Source organism: Uloborus diversus, chromosome 2 (genome assembly GCF_026930045.1).
Source record: "Uloborus diversus isolate 005 chromosome 2, Udiv.v.3.1, whole genome shotgun sequence".
NCBI lineage: Eukaryota > Metazoa > Arthropoda > Arachnida > Araneae > Uloboridae > Uloborus > Uloborus diversus.
The window spans coordinates 165,377,967-165,396,049 of NC_072732.1; the positions used below are offsets into that span (position 1 = coordinate 165,377,967).

Below are 18,083 nucleotides of genomic sequence, written 5' to 3' on the forward strand. Positions count from 1 at the left end.
AATAAGAGAGAAGAGCTATTCTATGATTAAACTTATTTTATTTATAAATATGAACTATTTTTTAACTAAATCGAATTAATCTCAAAGCAAGTAAAAATTCAAAACTGGAAAAATCTCATAGCTCTCAAACTAATTTATTACGAAAAATCTTTCATAAAATGATTTTTTATTTAAAATGTATTTTTGCTTTCAAGTCAATTAGTTACGTTATGTTTTAGTTACAGGAAACGAAAAGTAAATGTCTTTTCCTTTAACATTGCGATTCAAAAGATCTTTATGGTGTTAGGATAAACGGTTATGCATGTTTATACGGTTGTACTATATCAATGGTTAGACCAGTTAAGTTATACTATGGTTACAATATGTTTAAAGGGGTATTCTAGCCTAGAAATTCAAAAAAAAAAAAAAAAAAAATCCCCTTCATATTGTCAAAGTCTAGACCTTTAAGAATAAGTTTCTAAAAGGATTTATGAAAATTCAAATTATTTTTAGACTTACAGTTAATTATGTTACAATAAACTATATTTTTCCGAAATGAGACTGCTAACTTTAAACGCGTTTTTCTCGAAACTAGCTTTTTTGATGCGGTTGACAAGATATCTCAAGTTCTAATGCACCGATTTACTTGAAATTTTGGTTCAGACTTTCTTAGTACTATCAAAATTGTCTCCTCGAAAGGGTTTTTGTAATTTGTTTAGATTTTTATTATTTTTAGAAAAATACCAAAGTTCAAAACAGGAATCAAAAAATGTACTTTTTTTCAAAAGGACGCCATTTTGTGAAAAAAAATATTTTCAAATCGGCTACCTTCAGACAATTCTACACCCTTGTTTAGTAAGAATTAACCTTGACTTTATGTTTCAGATTACCTGGAGGATCAGAATCACGTCAACCAGGAGACCCACCTTTTTTTTTTAGAGTCCCAATTTTGCTAGCCTCTACCAATTATGCATTTTTATACTTTAAAGTGTTAATAAAAACTAATAAAATGAGATAGTGAAAATAGCAAGCTTTTTTTTTTTTCTATTACACCCGTAAAATCACCTTAAAATCAAGTCTATAGACTAGAATACCCCTTAATAAATAATATATTTTAACAAATTTGCACTTGGTGATTTGGTTACTTTGAGATTTGTGATTTCTTGATGCTGGAACAAAAACAGTCATTTTCCTTAAGAAAACGTTAAGACTAGATTTTCTTTCATATGATATTTAAAAAAAAATATTTTATTTCAGTTATTGAAATCCTATGAAGTATACTATACATAAAGTAAAAATAAAGTAATCCTACAAAGTTATTAAGGGATGCCTATCAAGCGGAATTTTGGTGCAATATAATAAAATCTTCGCATGACCTAAAAGCATATTATACAAAAGTTTGATTTGAAAACAAAATGTATAGTATTTTGTAAAATGATATACAATTTTAAAAAAATCAGTTCACGACCTGAAAATTTAAATTTTTAGAATAGTTACTTGAAGTCTGATAAGCCCTTTTTTTCATAGCTATTTTGAGGGCATGAAATAATTTTAAAAATATTATGTAACGGTTCATAAAATCATATGCAGCTTTAAAATTTGAATCTGGCGTGCAAAAGGATGTTTAGACTGTTCACTTAGCCTTATTTTTAAAATGATGTAATATTTTGTAAAGTAATATGAAATTTTAAAAACCGAATTTACCACATAAAAATTCATACGATTAGAATAGTTACTTGAAACCTTATATGCCTTTTTTCTTCACATAGCCATTATACAGTGGCTCCCAAAAGTGTTCGTACACCTACGATTTTCAATGAAATAGGCCATTATCCATTGGTTAGAATTAATATTTTGGAATAGGTATTTTATTATACGATCTATGATCTATATTTAACAAAACTACATGAAAATTTTTAATAAAACATTAAAACATAATTTTTAAAAAATCAAAAACCAAAAAGTGCCGGAAATTTTATCTCACAAAAGTCTTCGTACACTTTGAAAAAATGTCAAAAAATTAGTAAATAATCTAACTTTTTACAAAGTTATTATTTGGTAGAACATCATGCAGTATCAACAAGAGCTTTTAAACGTCTGGAAGTAGATTTCATTGTTTTTTCTTTCTTTTTTTGCGTAATTTCTGAGTAAGTGTTCAACCCCAGTTTGAGTCTTACTGTTTCTAGCTCTATTTTCGTGCCAAAGCTGTATTTTCGTAATCTAGCCCCCAGATATCTCTAAATATGTTACATTAAGTTCAAATCTGGAGATTGAGGGGGTATTTCTAAGCTTAAGGACAATTTTTGAGGCACTAAACGCAAACGTGTGCTTCTTATCGTTATCTCGATAAAAAACAAAGTTGTTTCCGATTACCAAATTTTTGGCTAATAGTTTAAAATTGCTTTTTAAAATATTTAAATGAACAGCATGATTCATTATTTAATCAAAAAATTCCAAATTTCCAAGTCCTGATGCTGTAATGCACCCTCACACTAAAACACTTTCACCGTCCTGATTAACTGATCCAACTAAGTTCTTCAGATTAAATTCCTCATTTTTTCTTTTATTTACAATTATACAACAATTTAACCCAAAATGTTAAATTTATTTTCATCTTAAGTAAGATGTTGTTCCAAAACGTTTTGAGCTTATTTATCATTGATTTTGCGACGGAAAGCGTAAGCTTACTGTTATTCGCACGAACAAGAAAATTTCTGCAGGAAGAGGTCTCATTTAATCCAGTTAATCAGAGAATTTGGCGAACAATTTTAGGTGAAAATTAAACGTAAAATGTTTCATTTAATTCTGCAGAATTTTTTTCAGCACTCAAATGTGTATTTTTCATAATTTTTTTAACTGTAAACCTCCGATCACGCATTGTTAACTTTGCCAGTTGACCTTTTCTTACCGTGTTTTCGATCCTACTCTTGTCTTTAAAGCATTTTATCAAGCACTTCACTATAGAATGGTATAAATTATCTAATTTAGAGACATTTAAAACCAATTTACCGCTACTGTGAGTAAACAATTCAAATTTCGAATGGTGTTTGTGGTGTTTTTCAAATACCAGTCATTTTAAAGTAATAAGCACAATATTAAGGAATAAATAAACAAAAAATTAAAGCCAAATGACTTTTAAGGGTCAGCACAATGCAAAAATAATAAAAAAATGACATATGATAGTTTTAATCATGAATTTATTCGAAAAAATTTGAGTGTACGACGACTTTTGTGGCGTATTATTTCTCCGTCTCTTCATTTTTTGACAAATTTCAAAAATAAAAATCTGGCAATATTTTGAAAAAAACTACTGAGTTTTATTCAGAATGGCATAAGAATGGTGTGAACAAAAAATGGACTTCATATTCGAATTCAGTTTTGCGTTATTTTGGTTTTACTACAAAATTTCAAGGTGTACGAACACTTTTGGGAGCCACTGTATGTTTGTTTTGGGGGGAGGGTATTTAGTAACAAAGAAAGTAGTATCTTGTGTTTAGTACTTTTTTGTCAATAATAAACTTTCAAAAGTCTTATATTTTACTACGTAGTATTGCTTTGAAGTATCATAAAAAATAACTTTGTTCATGGGTTTTTTCAACAAAAAAACTGACATTAATTTCAGATCTGTGTTGTTAAATTGAAACTGTTTATTCTAACTAAAATCAAAATTTTTCATTTTTAATAAAACTCAATTTTTAACGGAATGTAAAACACTTTTATGAAAATTTCACATTTGTAAAGCTTTTGCAGTGTTTTCGTTTCTTAGAATAATTTTCATTGTGCTTAATCATCTGGAATATCTGCTTAAGAAATCTGATATTTCTGGTACGTGGTTAGTTGCATTTGTATCTCCAAACTGCTGAAAGAAAGATTTTTTAAGAGTTTTAAACATAAAATAATAATTGAAAAAACAGCAAAAGTGGTTGCACCAAAAAAAAAAAAAAAAAAAAAAATTCAGCCAAAAATTATGTTTGCAATTGCTAAGTACTACCATGCAAAACATTTACATAAAGCAAAATCAGGGAGTAATCATGATTTTCAAGGTAACTTGAAATCTTGAAGACTGACGTAACCAATTAATACCATACGTAATACTTGCAGCAAGCAAAATTCATTAATAATCTTGATTTTTTCTTTTACTTTTGAAATAGTAACTATTAAAAATGGCGTGTTAAATTCTGAAAAAATATAGTTCACTAACTTGTCGGGAAGATTTTAAAAAAATTTCTAAGTGACTCAGTAACGTATTTCCGAATCTTTTACACTTAAAACACTAAAAGTAAAAATTCCAAGAAATATTTGACGTAATACTAGAGGATCCAAAGTAAACGAACGTCACAGCAAGTTAAGTGCAAACAATAAGCAATTTCTCCTAGTTCATCTCCACATATTTAGAAATTAACTTCTTTGTTTATTCATTTATTTCATTTATTTCTTTTCGTCAAATGTTTATTTGTTAACATTTAGCACCATGTTTGCTAGTTGTTGTACTGCAAATATGATTAATTTTCAAAACAGCTTTGAAAATTGATAAAGAACTCAATATGCTTTTAATTGTATCTGCCAGTAAAGATCAACACGATACTTTCGGTTATGCATGTCTTATATTTCATAGCAATACATTTTTCTTGCTTTAAAAAGGATAATTTTATCAACTTTTACACCTGTTAAAGTTCCCACGGGAAAAGAAATGGGGGAAATTTCCCATTTCAAATGGGGAAATGTTCAACCGTTCAAACTTTAACACATTAGAATTTACAAGTAGAATATCTGGAGTTCAATTTATTTCTGTGTATTTTTATTTAGTGAGAGAAATCTAGAAGAATGATTTTTTCCTTCGTGCTTATGTTTCGTATTCAATAACGAAACACAGTTTAAGCAAACTAAATTCTTCCAAAGCAAATGAAAATTCAAAACCATGCAAAAAATATTGTTCTAGAAATTTAAATGAAAATCTTGTTCTTATATTTTCAGTAGTTATTCTTCGTTTCACAAAAAATAGTTTCATCTTCTTGGAATACTTTTATTTATTTCATATATTATTCATTATACATATGATATCTTTAATTTTTCTGTTTTAAGAAAAGTGCTGCAAAACATATTAGTATCATAGAGCTAAAAATTCCTTTCATTACACCTAAGAAATTGTAATTAAGTTGTGTAGTTAAAAAAAATGTCTATTCAATATTTTGTCTTTGCATTTGAGTGACATTTAATAAAACGTTAAATGTCGTTCAAGAAATGTCCTATGATTTTTTTTTCTTTTACTTTTCTGACATAGCAAATTTAACCCTTTTCTTGGCGAAAGGCAATATGTAAAGGTTTTTATACGCAATGCATACAAAAGTTTAGAACAAGTGTAGCAAAAATTAATTAGTGATAATGGACGAAACAAATGTAAGAAAACATTTTAATGTTCGCTTTGCTTTATAGTGGTTCGATGGGAACATTTTTTTCTGTTATTTCCCGTCTTCGATACTATGAATAGTAATTTGCATTTTTTATGCTGCCTATTTGCAGTAGTTATGCATTTCCTGAAAATAAACAGTTGGCGGCTGGATACTTATTTTATTTCCGGAAAACATTTTAATAAAAACGAACGTTTACATTATAATGAAAAAATAAAACGGATAAATGAGCTCATTTAATGTATTTCGTTGATAAAAAAAAAATTCAAATTCAAAGAGAAGAAAGTTCAGTATGATTGGTTTATTTTTATATAATCGAACTATTTTTAGTTTGTGAGATGGAAAAAAAACACAACAAAACACAAAATTTGCAAACACTTTTTTTAAAGATGCATTTCATATACATAAAAAATAAAACTCAAAATGATCGAACCACTTGTATATATATATATATATATATATATATATATATATATATATATATATATATATATATATATATATATATATATATATATATATATATATATATATATATATATATATATATATATATATATATATATATATATATATATATATATATAAAACAATTTCTCATTCATTAAAAATAAACCACGTATTACACTCTATTTCGTTTTTTGTTGAATAATTTTGTTCGCGATAACAAAATAAATAAAACTTTTTTTTCAAATGACAGTTTATTACTGATAGTTATAGTTTGCACTTATTCTGATTTGGAGATTTTTATCTAAAATATTTTCTTCAGCGCAGTTAGCAGTGTTGATAAATGTAATAATTTCAAGCAAACTGTAAAATAACTTGAAAAACATGCAGTAAGTAACCTGAGGCAATGGTTTAGTCTGAAAATCCCTAAATTGATATTAATGAAATGGGACATGTAACAAACTAGTATATATAATTAATATTTTCTCAGGTTTTGTTTTTTTAAAAACCTTTCTTTTATAAATTGCTTTAAGCGGCAAAACATAACACTAACAATACATAAAAATGTAGAAAAATTACTATTATATTACTTTACCGGTTTTTTTTTTTTTTTTTTTTCTTGTGAAGCGTTTTTATACAGAGCTGTTCTCATTTCATGCTTTAACTATTTTAATCAGTAAAAAGTAATACAAATTTAAAACTATGAGCTCTAAAACTAAGTATATATTTTTATCCTCGTTAAACTTCGAACCATTAATCGCTGAAGGGGAAATTTTCTTTAAAATCTTTTGTCTTCTCCATAACAAAGAATAATCGGAACGCGTTAGGATAAGGCGAGAAATAAGCGCGTAACTTCTCATTTAATAAAAAGCAAATAGGCGTAAGAAAATCCAAAAGAAAAAACGTAAAAGCGCGCTTCGCAGAATGCAAACTTCTCCATAATATCACTTTTATTTATGTAAGACGAGAAACCAGGGAAAAATGCGCAGCGTCAAAAATGGGGCAATAAGCATAAAGTATTCTGCAGAAAAGACGGGAGGCTCTTGCGATTTACATAAATGATAGAGTCAGTTTTCCCCTAGCTAGGGAAAATCTGGAGTATCAATCACCATTAACTCCAATGACTTGTAAAGTCCCGAGTATTCCCTCTCCGAAAGGAGAGCGAGATTCTCCCGCCATATTTGGCGAACGAACAATGAGTTTGGCGTAGGGTATGGGATGTTGCCATTTTTTGGATATGAGATTTCAATGTTGAGTGCTGAAAATAATATGCTCCAGATTTTCAATGAATGCTCTGTTGAGACTTCAATCCGTGTAACAAACGTTTAATGCATCGATGCAGGTCATTTGAAAATCCCAAAATTGAAAAAAAAAAAAAAAGAAAAAAAAAAGAATTTTTACTGTTTAGCAGTCATTTAACAGTCATGTTTACAAGTTGTTCTCAAAACTTCCGATATTGCAAAGTGACTAAAGCCCTATGTGAAAGTAGCGTTTCGTTCACATAAGGTTCCTCGGCGAGTGACTGATACGAAACGTGACTTTGAAGTCATCAAGAATGTCCGTCCCTGACGACGCCAAGAAGTTAAATTGCCGTGATGTCTTTCTGATGTCACAACGAGACCGGTCAAAAATTAATTGCTGAAGCGACGCCAATGTCAAGTAGCATAAAACAGTCACAAATGGGTCACGACTTGACTCCTGTGACTTTGTGACTGCCACAATTTCGAATCGCAGTGATGTTTACGTATATCTGATGTGTTACATTGCACTATCGGGATTATTATACAGCTTAAAAAGAAAAAATTGGTATGAATGGACTTAGTCTCGAAATAGGTCCTATCTTATTAAAAAATATCGTGCGATTATTTGCTCATATTCTGAAGTCACTACGCTCATATCATCTTAATTAATCCGATAACAATCCAACAGTATTTATTCATTCTCTGAATTAACAACGTACAAGTCCATTTAGTTAAAAGAACAAAAAAATAATTCACCAGTATTTCCTCATATTCAGACCTAAAAATTCAGTGCAGGTATGTTTCAATACATCAGCACCTACATTGCACTCAACAGAACATGATTTTTCTTTATCATTTCCGGCCCAGTCATTTAGTTTCTTCTGTCACAAACAGAAAAATCGCTTGATAGTAGATCCCTTTCCTTGTGGAGGTCAAAACAATGTCGTATCCTCAAAACAACTAAGAGACTTAGGGCCTGATTTAATGCTGCATTTGCACAACGTAGAGCAATCATATGAAAAACGCAACGTATTATGTCCGTATATATACGTAGATCCTTACAAGATAAGGGATGTAAGGTCTAAAAACGCAATCTAACTCGCATTATCAAAAAAGATTTCTAATAGTAGCTACTTTGAAATAAACGCACGTGAGCATTTGCTAATTTCCTAACGCGTGCTAGTTTTAATACAATGCAAGCACATCATGTCAGCAGGCTCAAGGGCCATAGTTTCTACAAATCAAAAGTCAAAAGTATTTCTAAAGCAAAGAAACAGGGTTCAACTTCCTCTAACAATATCGTTAGCGGATGTAAAAATGCAAAATAAATTACTATTGGTACAAAACTACAACGGGTAAACGTCTCCTATTAGATTATATACAATAATGGTTAAGAAGTGGGCGTTTTGTAACGGTACGAATAAGGTAGTGAGAAGCAAAGGGATACAAGTGGTAAAATTAAAAATTTGGGTATAACCAATACAAATGGTAGATAATCCCGTTGTCTGTCTTGGGGCAAGGGATAATACTAGTAGCCCAGGTAGGTGCTGCTCTACAGCATGATTTAGAAAAAAAAATTCAATGTAAGCCTACCTACTACGTAATCTTTATACGCGTTTTGCTCAAAACTTGAAAATGTCCACTTACATACCGTTGCTTCTCCCTGCCTCAAATAGCCTTCCAAACGCTTAACTGACGTGAAGTATAAAGTGAACCAAACTTAATTAAAAACAAATGAGCAAGCTTGTTCAGTAAAGCTAACATATAATAAATTACAGAAATGCAAAAAAACGTCAAAACAAAAAAGTTGCAGTTCCTGCTCTTTGCCTGCCCACGGCAGTATGTCCGAAAAAAATTACATGGCTTTGTAAAAAGTTGAAGATAAAATCACGAAAGTGGAGCATCTCTTCCCCTTTCAAATGTGCGAGTTGGCAAATGAAGTTTACATTCTGATGATAAAATTGTAAAACTCATCATATATTTTCAAAATCTCTTATTGTTCTATTAAAATGGACGAGTAAATTAACATAACAAGAACGAGAAAATTAACATAGCATATTGGCGAGAAATTTATCATCCATTATTTGTAAATATACAAGCGACCAAATGATCTTTTAATGTTCTACTACGGGCAAAGCCGTGCGGGTACCGCTAGTGAAAAATAAAAAAAAGAGAAACATATTTCTAGAAGCATTTTGCTTTTAAAAATAAATAACGCTTAATAACTTTTTTTTTTTTTTTTCAACATTCCAATTTTAACACAATTTTCATGAGCAAATTATCGCAACGTGGACGAATTAATTACGGAATTATCATAACGTGGAACCGTAACATGGACAAGCAAATGAATAAGCAAATTGGCGAGATATTCATCATCAATTATTTGTTAATATACAAGCGAACCAAATGACCTTTAAATTTTCTACTACGGGCAAAGCCGTGCGGGAACCACTAGTTTTTAATAAAACTTGTAGGCGTACAACGCATAAAAATTAATCCAATTAAATTAAAATAAAAATGTTTCGTCCGGAGCAGAGTTTCATCCCTGAAACTCATCACAAGTCTCTCATCTTAGATCAGCTGGCTGATTTTAAACATATGCGGAAGGCGAAAGCCAAAAAATAGGATTTAAATTTCTTTAGGTCTTCTTTGCCTTGTTCTCTTTGTTTGCTTGTACACTATAACAAAACTGAGAAGGAGCTGTCAGAACGAAAGGAAATTTTGTATACGTGAGAGGCAACATTGATGAGAGAAAATTATTACAAAATGAAAGTAAAATGATCATTTATTACTGGATAAATCCATAACGAATGGAGGTTTTAATGGAGGTCCGTTGAGCCACCTTAATGTACGAGTCGATACAGTCGAACATTGGGGCACAGCCGTCTCACACAATATCCTGCGTCATCTCGTACCACAGTTACTGTAAACACGCCTCTAATTTGACCAAACTCATAGGCTGTCCAATTTAACAACTTAAGTGCTTCCAGATATTATCTGGGAGCACTCAAGTTTTGACAAATCAGAACGATGCGCATGTCAGAGAAGGTAATAGTGTGGAAAAGGAAGTCTCTCAACACCCTTGCTGTGTGTGACCAAACATTGTCCTGTTAAAAAATGGTTCCTGGGAGTCCCGCCATTAGTGTCAACGCATGTGACTGAAGCATGACACTAACGTACCGTTTTTTTGTCATGGTGCTGTGGATAAATATTAGAGTCGACCGTGTTTCGTTTTTGATAGTACCCGATAGCATCACCCTAGCTGTGAGTGCATTGTGCCGCTGAAAAGCAAATGCATTATTTGAAAGTTCACAATGAGTTCTCCATAAGCGTACAAAAATATTATCATTGCCCAGATTCAATCTGGATTCTTTGCTCAATGCGATTTTGATCTATTCGGTTACACAATCCGAAGGCGACAGTGTGAATGCTGAACTGAAGCCTTTTCTTTTCAGCGGCTCACCGCACCAACAGCTGAACTGACCTTATGGGATGCTATAGTATACGAGACATGGAGGGGTCACCCCTGACATTGATATGAAGCACTATGATAGCCTAACATTACGTTTGTGTCATATCATCAGTCACATATGTTGGCACTCATGGCCGAACACCCAGAAGCCCTTTTTTCAACTGGACAATACTCGGTCACACACAACAAGAGTCTCAGGGAACTTCCTCATCTACATTATCAACTTCTCTGGCCTGCGTGATCCCAGATTTTGTTACAAGTCGAGCATGTCTGGGATCAGTTCGTACGGTAAGTTAGGAAGCCAATGTGTTTGATCGAATTAGTTGCGCGTTTACAGTAACTGTGGTACAAGGTCACGTAGGACATCGTATGAGACTGCTTTTCCCAATGCTCGATTGTATCAACTCGTGCATTTACACTAGAGATAGTTCAACAGGTACTTAAACCTTGATTCATTTGGAATTTTACCGGCAGTAAGTGATAAATTTGCTTTTATTTTGTGTAATCACTTTCTAATATCAATGTTGCAATCCCGTGTGAAAATTTTCATTTCATTCTGACTACTCCTTCTTGGTGCGCCAATCTTTTTGTTAGAGAATGTATTTACAGTCGCATAACTATACAAAGAGCTCTAACTTTTTAATCTAACTTAAAAGTTTTATAATTTGCGTCCTTAATCTGATAGACTTCATCTTTTAATTTGCGTCCTTAATCTGTTAGATTTCTTCTTTTAATTTGCGTCCTTAATCTAGTAGATTTCTACTTTAGTGTTTCCTAGAATTAGACTTTCCCTCTTTATTTTTATTTTAATTTATTTATTTATTGTTTTTTGAGCAATCACGATTGCTTATTGCTTTTATTTGACTGTTTTGATGTGCTATCATTTTATTTTCCCGCCAGCACCCTCTGCAGCATCACCGTCGACCGGCTCCTCACGATGCTGCTCCTCTAGCAAAAGTCATCTCCAGGTTTCGTCAATATCCTACACCTACACGCATACATACACGCACGTACACACACACACAAACACATACATACGCCTACACACATACACAAACACGCATACATACAAACACCTACACACACGCGCGCACAACTGCACACAACTACCCACGCACTCATGCCTGCACACAGACACATACACATTCCCCATCCTCAAACACAAACACTCATACACACAACTAGCCACACACTCATACCTGCACACAGACACATACAGACACGCCTACATACACACACACACTCGTGATTGCGAAAAACATAATTTGAATTCCAGAGTCAAAATTCATTTTTTTTTTTTTTTGTAAAACTTTACGAGTATTTCTTGTTGAGAATCGTATCTGTAAAAGTTATTTCCATTTTTGTAATCCGTTGAATCACCGTGTGAGCAATGGCAGGCTGATATTTGAACTTGTACGAAACTTGGTCGTTTATTTTTATAGCTATTTGTGTTTTGCATAGCTATGTGTGTGTTTGAGAATCACAAACAACGGATAATGAGGATGGATTCCAAAACTAACTGGTAGATCCCTAGAGCAGTTGGTAAATGTCGTCAAGCTTTGCGAATATTTGGTGATATCTTGCCAAACCCTTTGCCGAAAATAAGTTGCCAAAAATGATGCTACCTTGGCAATATTTCTTGAATTTTTCGCCATCCTCAATAAGCATAATGTTAAACGGTGTACCACAGGCAAACTTTTAGAAAATTTCATGAACTGCGGTAATTTTAGGCAAAATTTAATGGAATAAACGCCAAATTTATCCAGATTACTACAAATTATGGCATGTATAAACGTAAAAATAATTTATGTTTAAAAAATTTGCAAAATATGTTACATCCAAGAATTTACACTCACTGCCAAAAGTTAAGCACGGAGAGGAAAATGTAAATGGGCGTGCTGTTGGGAGCATTAAAGCAGGACTATCAATCACAAGTGTTGCTATTTTCTTTGGCGTTCATCCTTCCGTCATTTAATGGCTGTGGAAACAATTTCTAACAAGCCAAACAGTTGTATGAAGACCTGTGACGGGTCGCCCAAGGGTTAGAACTACGCCGAAGATCAATATATTGCTGTTGTACCCAAGCGGAACCGAAGAGCGACCTCCATACGTGTGACATCTATGGTTGCGGCGGCCATTGGTAAAACCATATCTGCCAAAACTGTGCACCGAAGGCAACAACACATGAATGTGCTGTATGCCCGAGTATCACGAGTTTGTTTCTCTCTCTCCGTCCAATCCGAAGGGGCACAATTAAAGTGATTCCGCCAACATATCAGTTGAACTGTGTCTGATTGGGCAATGTTTTGTTCACAAATGAGGCAAGATTTGCTATGCAACCTAATAGCGAGCGTGTAAGGGTCTGGAGAGAAAGTACACGTTATCGACCCGAGAGCATAACCAAAAATCCCGCATTCCGAGGTGGAAGTATATGGTCTGGACAGGGATTTTCGGGGGTAGCACAGCGACCTGCACATCTACAGACCGGGTTCTGCGACGGTTATACGGTGTCGGGATGAAGTCCTTGACCCCACTGTGAGCTTGTACGCTGCAGAAATGGGTTCTGTTTTCGTGTCTAGGGACAATAATGCACGTCCCCATAGAGTTGCCACCGTTGACGGCTACCTGGAGAGTGAGGGTATTGTGCGTATGGACTGGCCGACGTACTTGCCGACCTTAATCCCATTGAAAATTTTTGGGATGCCTTCGGCCATGCTGTATGTACACTTTTACCACCCGCAGCCACTCTCACAGTGTTGGAAACTGCTCTACAGGAGGAATGACGATTTCTCGACTCTGTGGTGGTTGATCACCTCATTTAAAGCATGATTACCCGCTGTAAACTGTGTATGCAGATGAGGGGTGCTCAAGTACCCTATCTATATCAGTTTTTGTTGTTTGTTTGAATTTAAACAATATTTTGTAAATAACTCCAATCTGACGCCATCTTATAACTTATGAAAATGTACTGTTTTTATTTCTGTATGCAATTCTTTGTTTTATTCATTGCATAAACATATTTGCTACGTTCCTGCCGCCTTTATTGTCAATCAAATCAGTACTTCGACATTTTTTTGCATTTTACCTCTTCGTTCTTAACTTTCGGCAGTGAGTGTATCATATAAATATAGAAGAAACTTTCGTGATGGCCACAACATACTAGTTAAATTGTTGAACGGAATTGTCTCAAAATGTTTTATTTATGCATTTATTAATAGCAATATGGAAATGAACCCTTAATTTTTTTTCAAAACCTTCGCGAAAATAAAAGAAAAGGATTAACTGCTCGTTATAGCTTTTCTTTACGTGCCAAGACAAAAAGTATTTATTTATTTTTATTTATTTATTTATTTTTTTGCTGGAAAAATTTTAATTGATAGAGCATTTTTTCATAATCATCAGTAGCTATTCAATCTCGCAAAAATATGAATGATTTCACCGTCATGTACGGAACACTTCAACACATTTTCTTCTAACGTTTTTACATTTATATAAATTATTTACTGCTTTTATTAAAAAATCCCACATGTATGTGTGATTTCGTTTGTTTATTACACATTTTAAATTAAGGAAAAACTTTTGTTTATTTCACACTTTTTAATAAACAAAAACTCTTGTTAAAAATACATTTTGTAATAAGCAAAATCTTTTGTGTTTTGAAATATTTTTTTCTTCGTTTGAAATATTTATTTGTTACACATATTGAATATTTCTTTTGAGCTGTCCTGCACAGGACAAAATGTCCTTTCCCGTGAAATAGCCCATAAACATCAAAACTAGCTCTGCTTTGTCGCACTTGGCGCTAATGTCGTCTCGCCAAGACGTTTCCTATTTCCATGAGCAACCCTTTCTAAGTAGCCAGCTCAGTAATAATACTAAACCGCAGCAGACAGATGTAAAGGCTAGAAAGTATGTAACTCTGGAGAGCACACACCATCTTCTTTCCGCGTGCTGTGAAAATGCGCATGCGCTTTGTTTGCTCAAGAAGAGTCGACAAAAGGAGTTTCAAAAAGAGGCTGCCTCCTTTACCTGGGGATCTCACAGCAACCTATTTGCGAAAGGCATCAAAAGTGTAAAAGAAAACACTGAAAGCGCCTGCTCGCAGAGACAGACGTATTTTTGTGCATTACGGTCGTGTTTTTTTTTTTTTTTTTTTTTTGTTAGATCAATTCAGAGGATGTGTTCAGATCTCGCGATAATATAAGCTATTAAAAAAAACACTTATAAAGCCTAAGCTATTAATGCGTTGTACCACATAAATCTTTTCAAATTTATGATTTTTTAAATTTTATTGATGAAAGGATAAACTTCAGATATCATAAGAAACAAAAGACTTATTAGCTCGTCAAATGTTGCCAAAATCGAAATTGCTGAAATTTAAAACTCAATGTTCAACTTTTTAAGCAAATTAGTCTATTGAATAAAGGCTACATTAAAATAAACGAAAATATATTTAGCTGTTGGATCTGTTTTAGGATTAAAGTATTTTTGGTTCATTATTTCCTATTTCTATTCAGAGTCACAACTGACTACAACTGTATTTATGTCGAGGACTGCATACTAAGTGCCTTGCCTCCATTATTTTATATACCGATAGATAGCAGCACTATCACCGGATCGAACAGTTAATGAGAATTTAGAACTAGTCCAGGAGCTGATAGCTACCTGGTGCTAGCACCCCCAGAGGTATCGTTTCACTTGGAGGACATTGAGATTACGAGCATATTTAACGTCGCCCAGTCCCCTTTAATGACGACGGTGGGTCTTCGACCATCGAGGTTTGAACCCAGGACCCTCCGGCCCCGAATCCGACACTCTACCGATCGGGCTACCACGGCCCTTCATTATTTCTGCTGCACTTTTTTCTAGTTCTTTCGGCAGCAAGATCTGCTTCCGCGAATAAAAAATCATTTTCTAAGACAACTTTTGAAAAAAAAAATGACAGCCGCAATTTTAGTGCGAAATTTACAAACCGTTCCATATGACCTCAACTACGTAAGAATTCAGGGAAATAGATATTTTTACATTACAAATAGAGTAAAAAAAGGTCAATTAATGTATTTGCTGTAATAATGTTTTGTAACCCCTTATATATATTATTTTATTTGATTATTCTTTAACTGAAGTAAACCTAGAAGAAAGGGATGTAGGTACCAAAATGAAAATTTTGAAGATAACTTGCACAAACGGTGGGAGAAACTTATCAGTTTCGGGGTAAGAGGTGATAACAACAATCCTGTTTGGTGCTCCTATACTGCCGTGCTAAGCGCAAAAGTCGTATCTGCAGCTGAGTTCGAAATAAGAAATTGCCGTTTAAAAAGTTTGGTGCCTCCATATATTTAATTTGGATGCAACTTTTTCAGATTCTTTTTTTAAATATTTCTCATTGACAAATGACCGTAAAACATTGTATTTAGGTGAAATATATCACAAAAAAGCACCAAGTGACCGTGACTCAATTTTGATGAAAAGTGCAGATACCACTTTAGTGCTTAGCACGGCAGTAAACTACATGAATCAGAAAAAAAGTTCAATGAAAGTTCAAAGCGTATGATTTGAAATTCGAAAATGCTTTACTCAAATTTATAAAAAGCAAATTTACATATTTTTCCTTTTCACTGCTTTAATTTACATATTTTTTTTCATTGCTTTAATTTACTGAAATACATTGCGTAATGTCATTAAAATGAAAGTTCTGTTGGACGAGTCTGCTCTACTACTAATAAAAACCGTACCAATCAAATGCGCCCTGATTAGAAGTCACGGCAGGTCCCTCCGACCTTCCAAAAACTGTGCTATTCGGCAAAATGTAGCTGAAGATGCAGAAAATATGGAGAGAGTCTTCCATTATTGTTTTTTTTAATGATGCCTAAGGTCTATTTTCATTAGATGTAAGTGTATGTGCATGCTTGCATTGTATCAAACGGCAAAATTCGGAGCTTTATTAAGTAAATTGAGAATTTACCGATTCTAAAAGTTTCAGTTCGGGGTGCGCCTGCTGCTAATATTTTAAAATGTGCTGAAATTATATTAACTTATTAGTGATACCCACACGGCTTTGCCCGTAATAGAAAAATCAAAAGGTCTTTTGGTTCGCCTGTATATTTACAAATCATGTATGGTTAATTTTCTCGCCAGTTGGCTTGTAGCCATCTTACGGTTCCACGTTATGATAATTTCGTAATTTACTCGTCCATCTTATGATATTTTTTTTTCTTAAAATTGGAATAGAAAAAGAACCACATCGAATTTTCGAAAAATCGCTTCGAGGTGCACACCCCCATGCTACATACTAACTTTGTGCCAAATTTCATGAAAATCGGCCGGACGGTCTAGGCGCTATGCGCGTCACAGACATCCTACAGACATCCAGACATCCTCCGGAAAGAGAGACTTTCAGCTTTATTATTAGTAAAGATAGTACATTCACACGAAGGAATGCTAACATATCGTCACCTCATAGTTACAGTAGGATACCAGGTAGTGTTATGTTTGGGATTAGATGTCTTAATGATTTAGATGAATAATTGAAAAGTAAATATTTTATGTTCTTTGCGAAAATTTTTCTTCGCGTCTGAGTTTTGGAGAAACGTAAAACAGTTTCAATAACAATGTAAAATAGAAAGAAAAAACTGGTTAGTTACGTTTTGAGGAACGCATTTTCATGATTAAGTTAAAAATATATATAATTTTTTACCTAAATAGGTACTACATTAAAAATTTGGAGAATAATCCTCCTCAGCTGCTTTTTTGTTAAATGGTGCAACTTACTCTCGTAAATTGCTGCTTCCTATGAATTTGCTGAATTTTTTTAATGTCATAAATTTTTTGAACTGTGATTTCTTTTTGATGTATAGTTGATCTTTTCATGTTATCTCAGTATAGCGAACAACTATTTTTAACTAATTTTTATGATCTCTTTTCTTCTAGGTAAGTACTTTTCCTACTGATACTTTATTGTTTCATTCATTCTTCATTTGAAAACTCAGTAGCAGTAAGTTATTTTTCTCTTTTTTCCGTTTCTTCCCCCTTTTCGAATCATAATTTTACTTGATCTTTGCTGCTTAATACATTAAGGCATACATTTTTCAAAAATGGTAAATTTTTCAAAATTAATTTACGAGTCTTTTTTCTGACCTGGGGCTCTAAAACAGTCACCTTGAACTTTTGAACATAGAAATTGAACCTTTCACAGAATTCGTAATCTAAAAGGCAGATACATCATACAATTAAATAATAACAAAACATACTTTTCACAAATGTGTAGACTTTTTGAGAAGTAAAACAGTAGCTATAAGTTTAAATTGTCTTCTTTATAACAGTTTCAAAAAAAAAAACCCTCACCTTTTGTAAAGCAAACAGTTTTTCTTTATCTATCGTCCAATACAAACGTCACTATAATCAACCGAAGAATGTTAAATACCAAATACTTTTCGGATCCTTAGGTCTTCTGCGCAAAATGTAATGAATTAGTTGTCTTGAAATTGATGGAGAAAGGGACGATTTTATCAAGGTTCATCGTTCTGAACCATTTTA

At 32.9% G+C, this 18,083-nt stretch overlaps 1 protein-coding gene across 1 annotated transcript in view; it reads left to right on the top strand.

Moving 5' to 3' along the window:
* The window catches only part of LOC129216644 (voltage-dependent calcium channel subunit alpha-2/delta-3-like), a 476,626-nt gene that overhangs the window by 299,035 nt on the left and 159,508 nt on the right, over nucleotides 1-18,083 (top strand). The gene's annotated exons all lie outside the window — the stretch shown is intronic.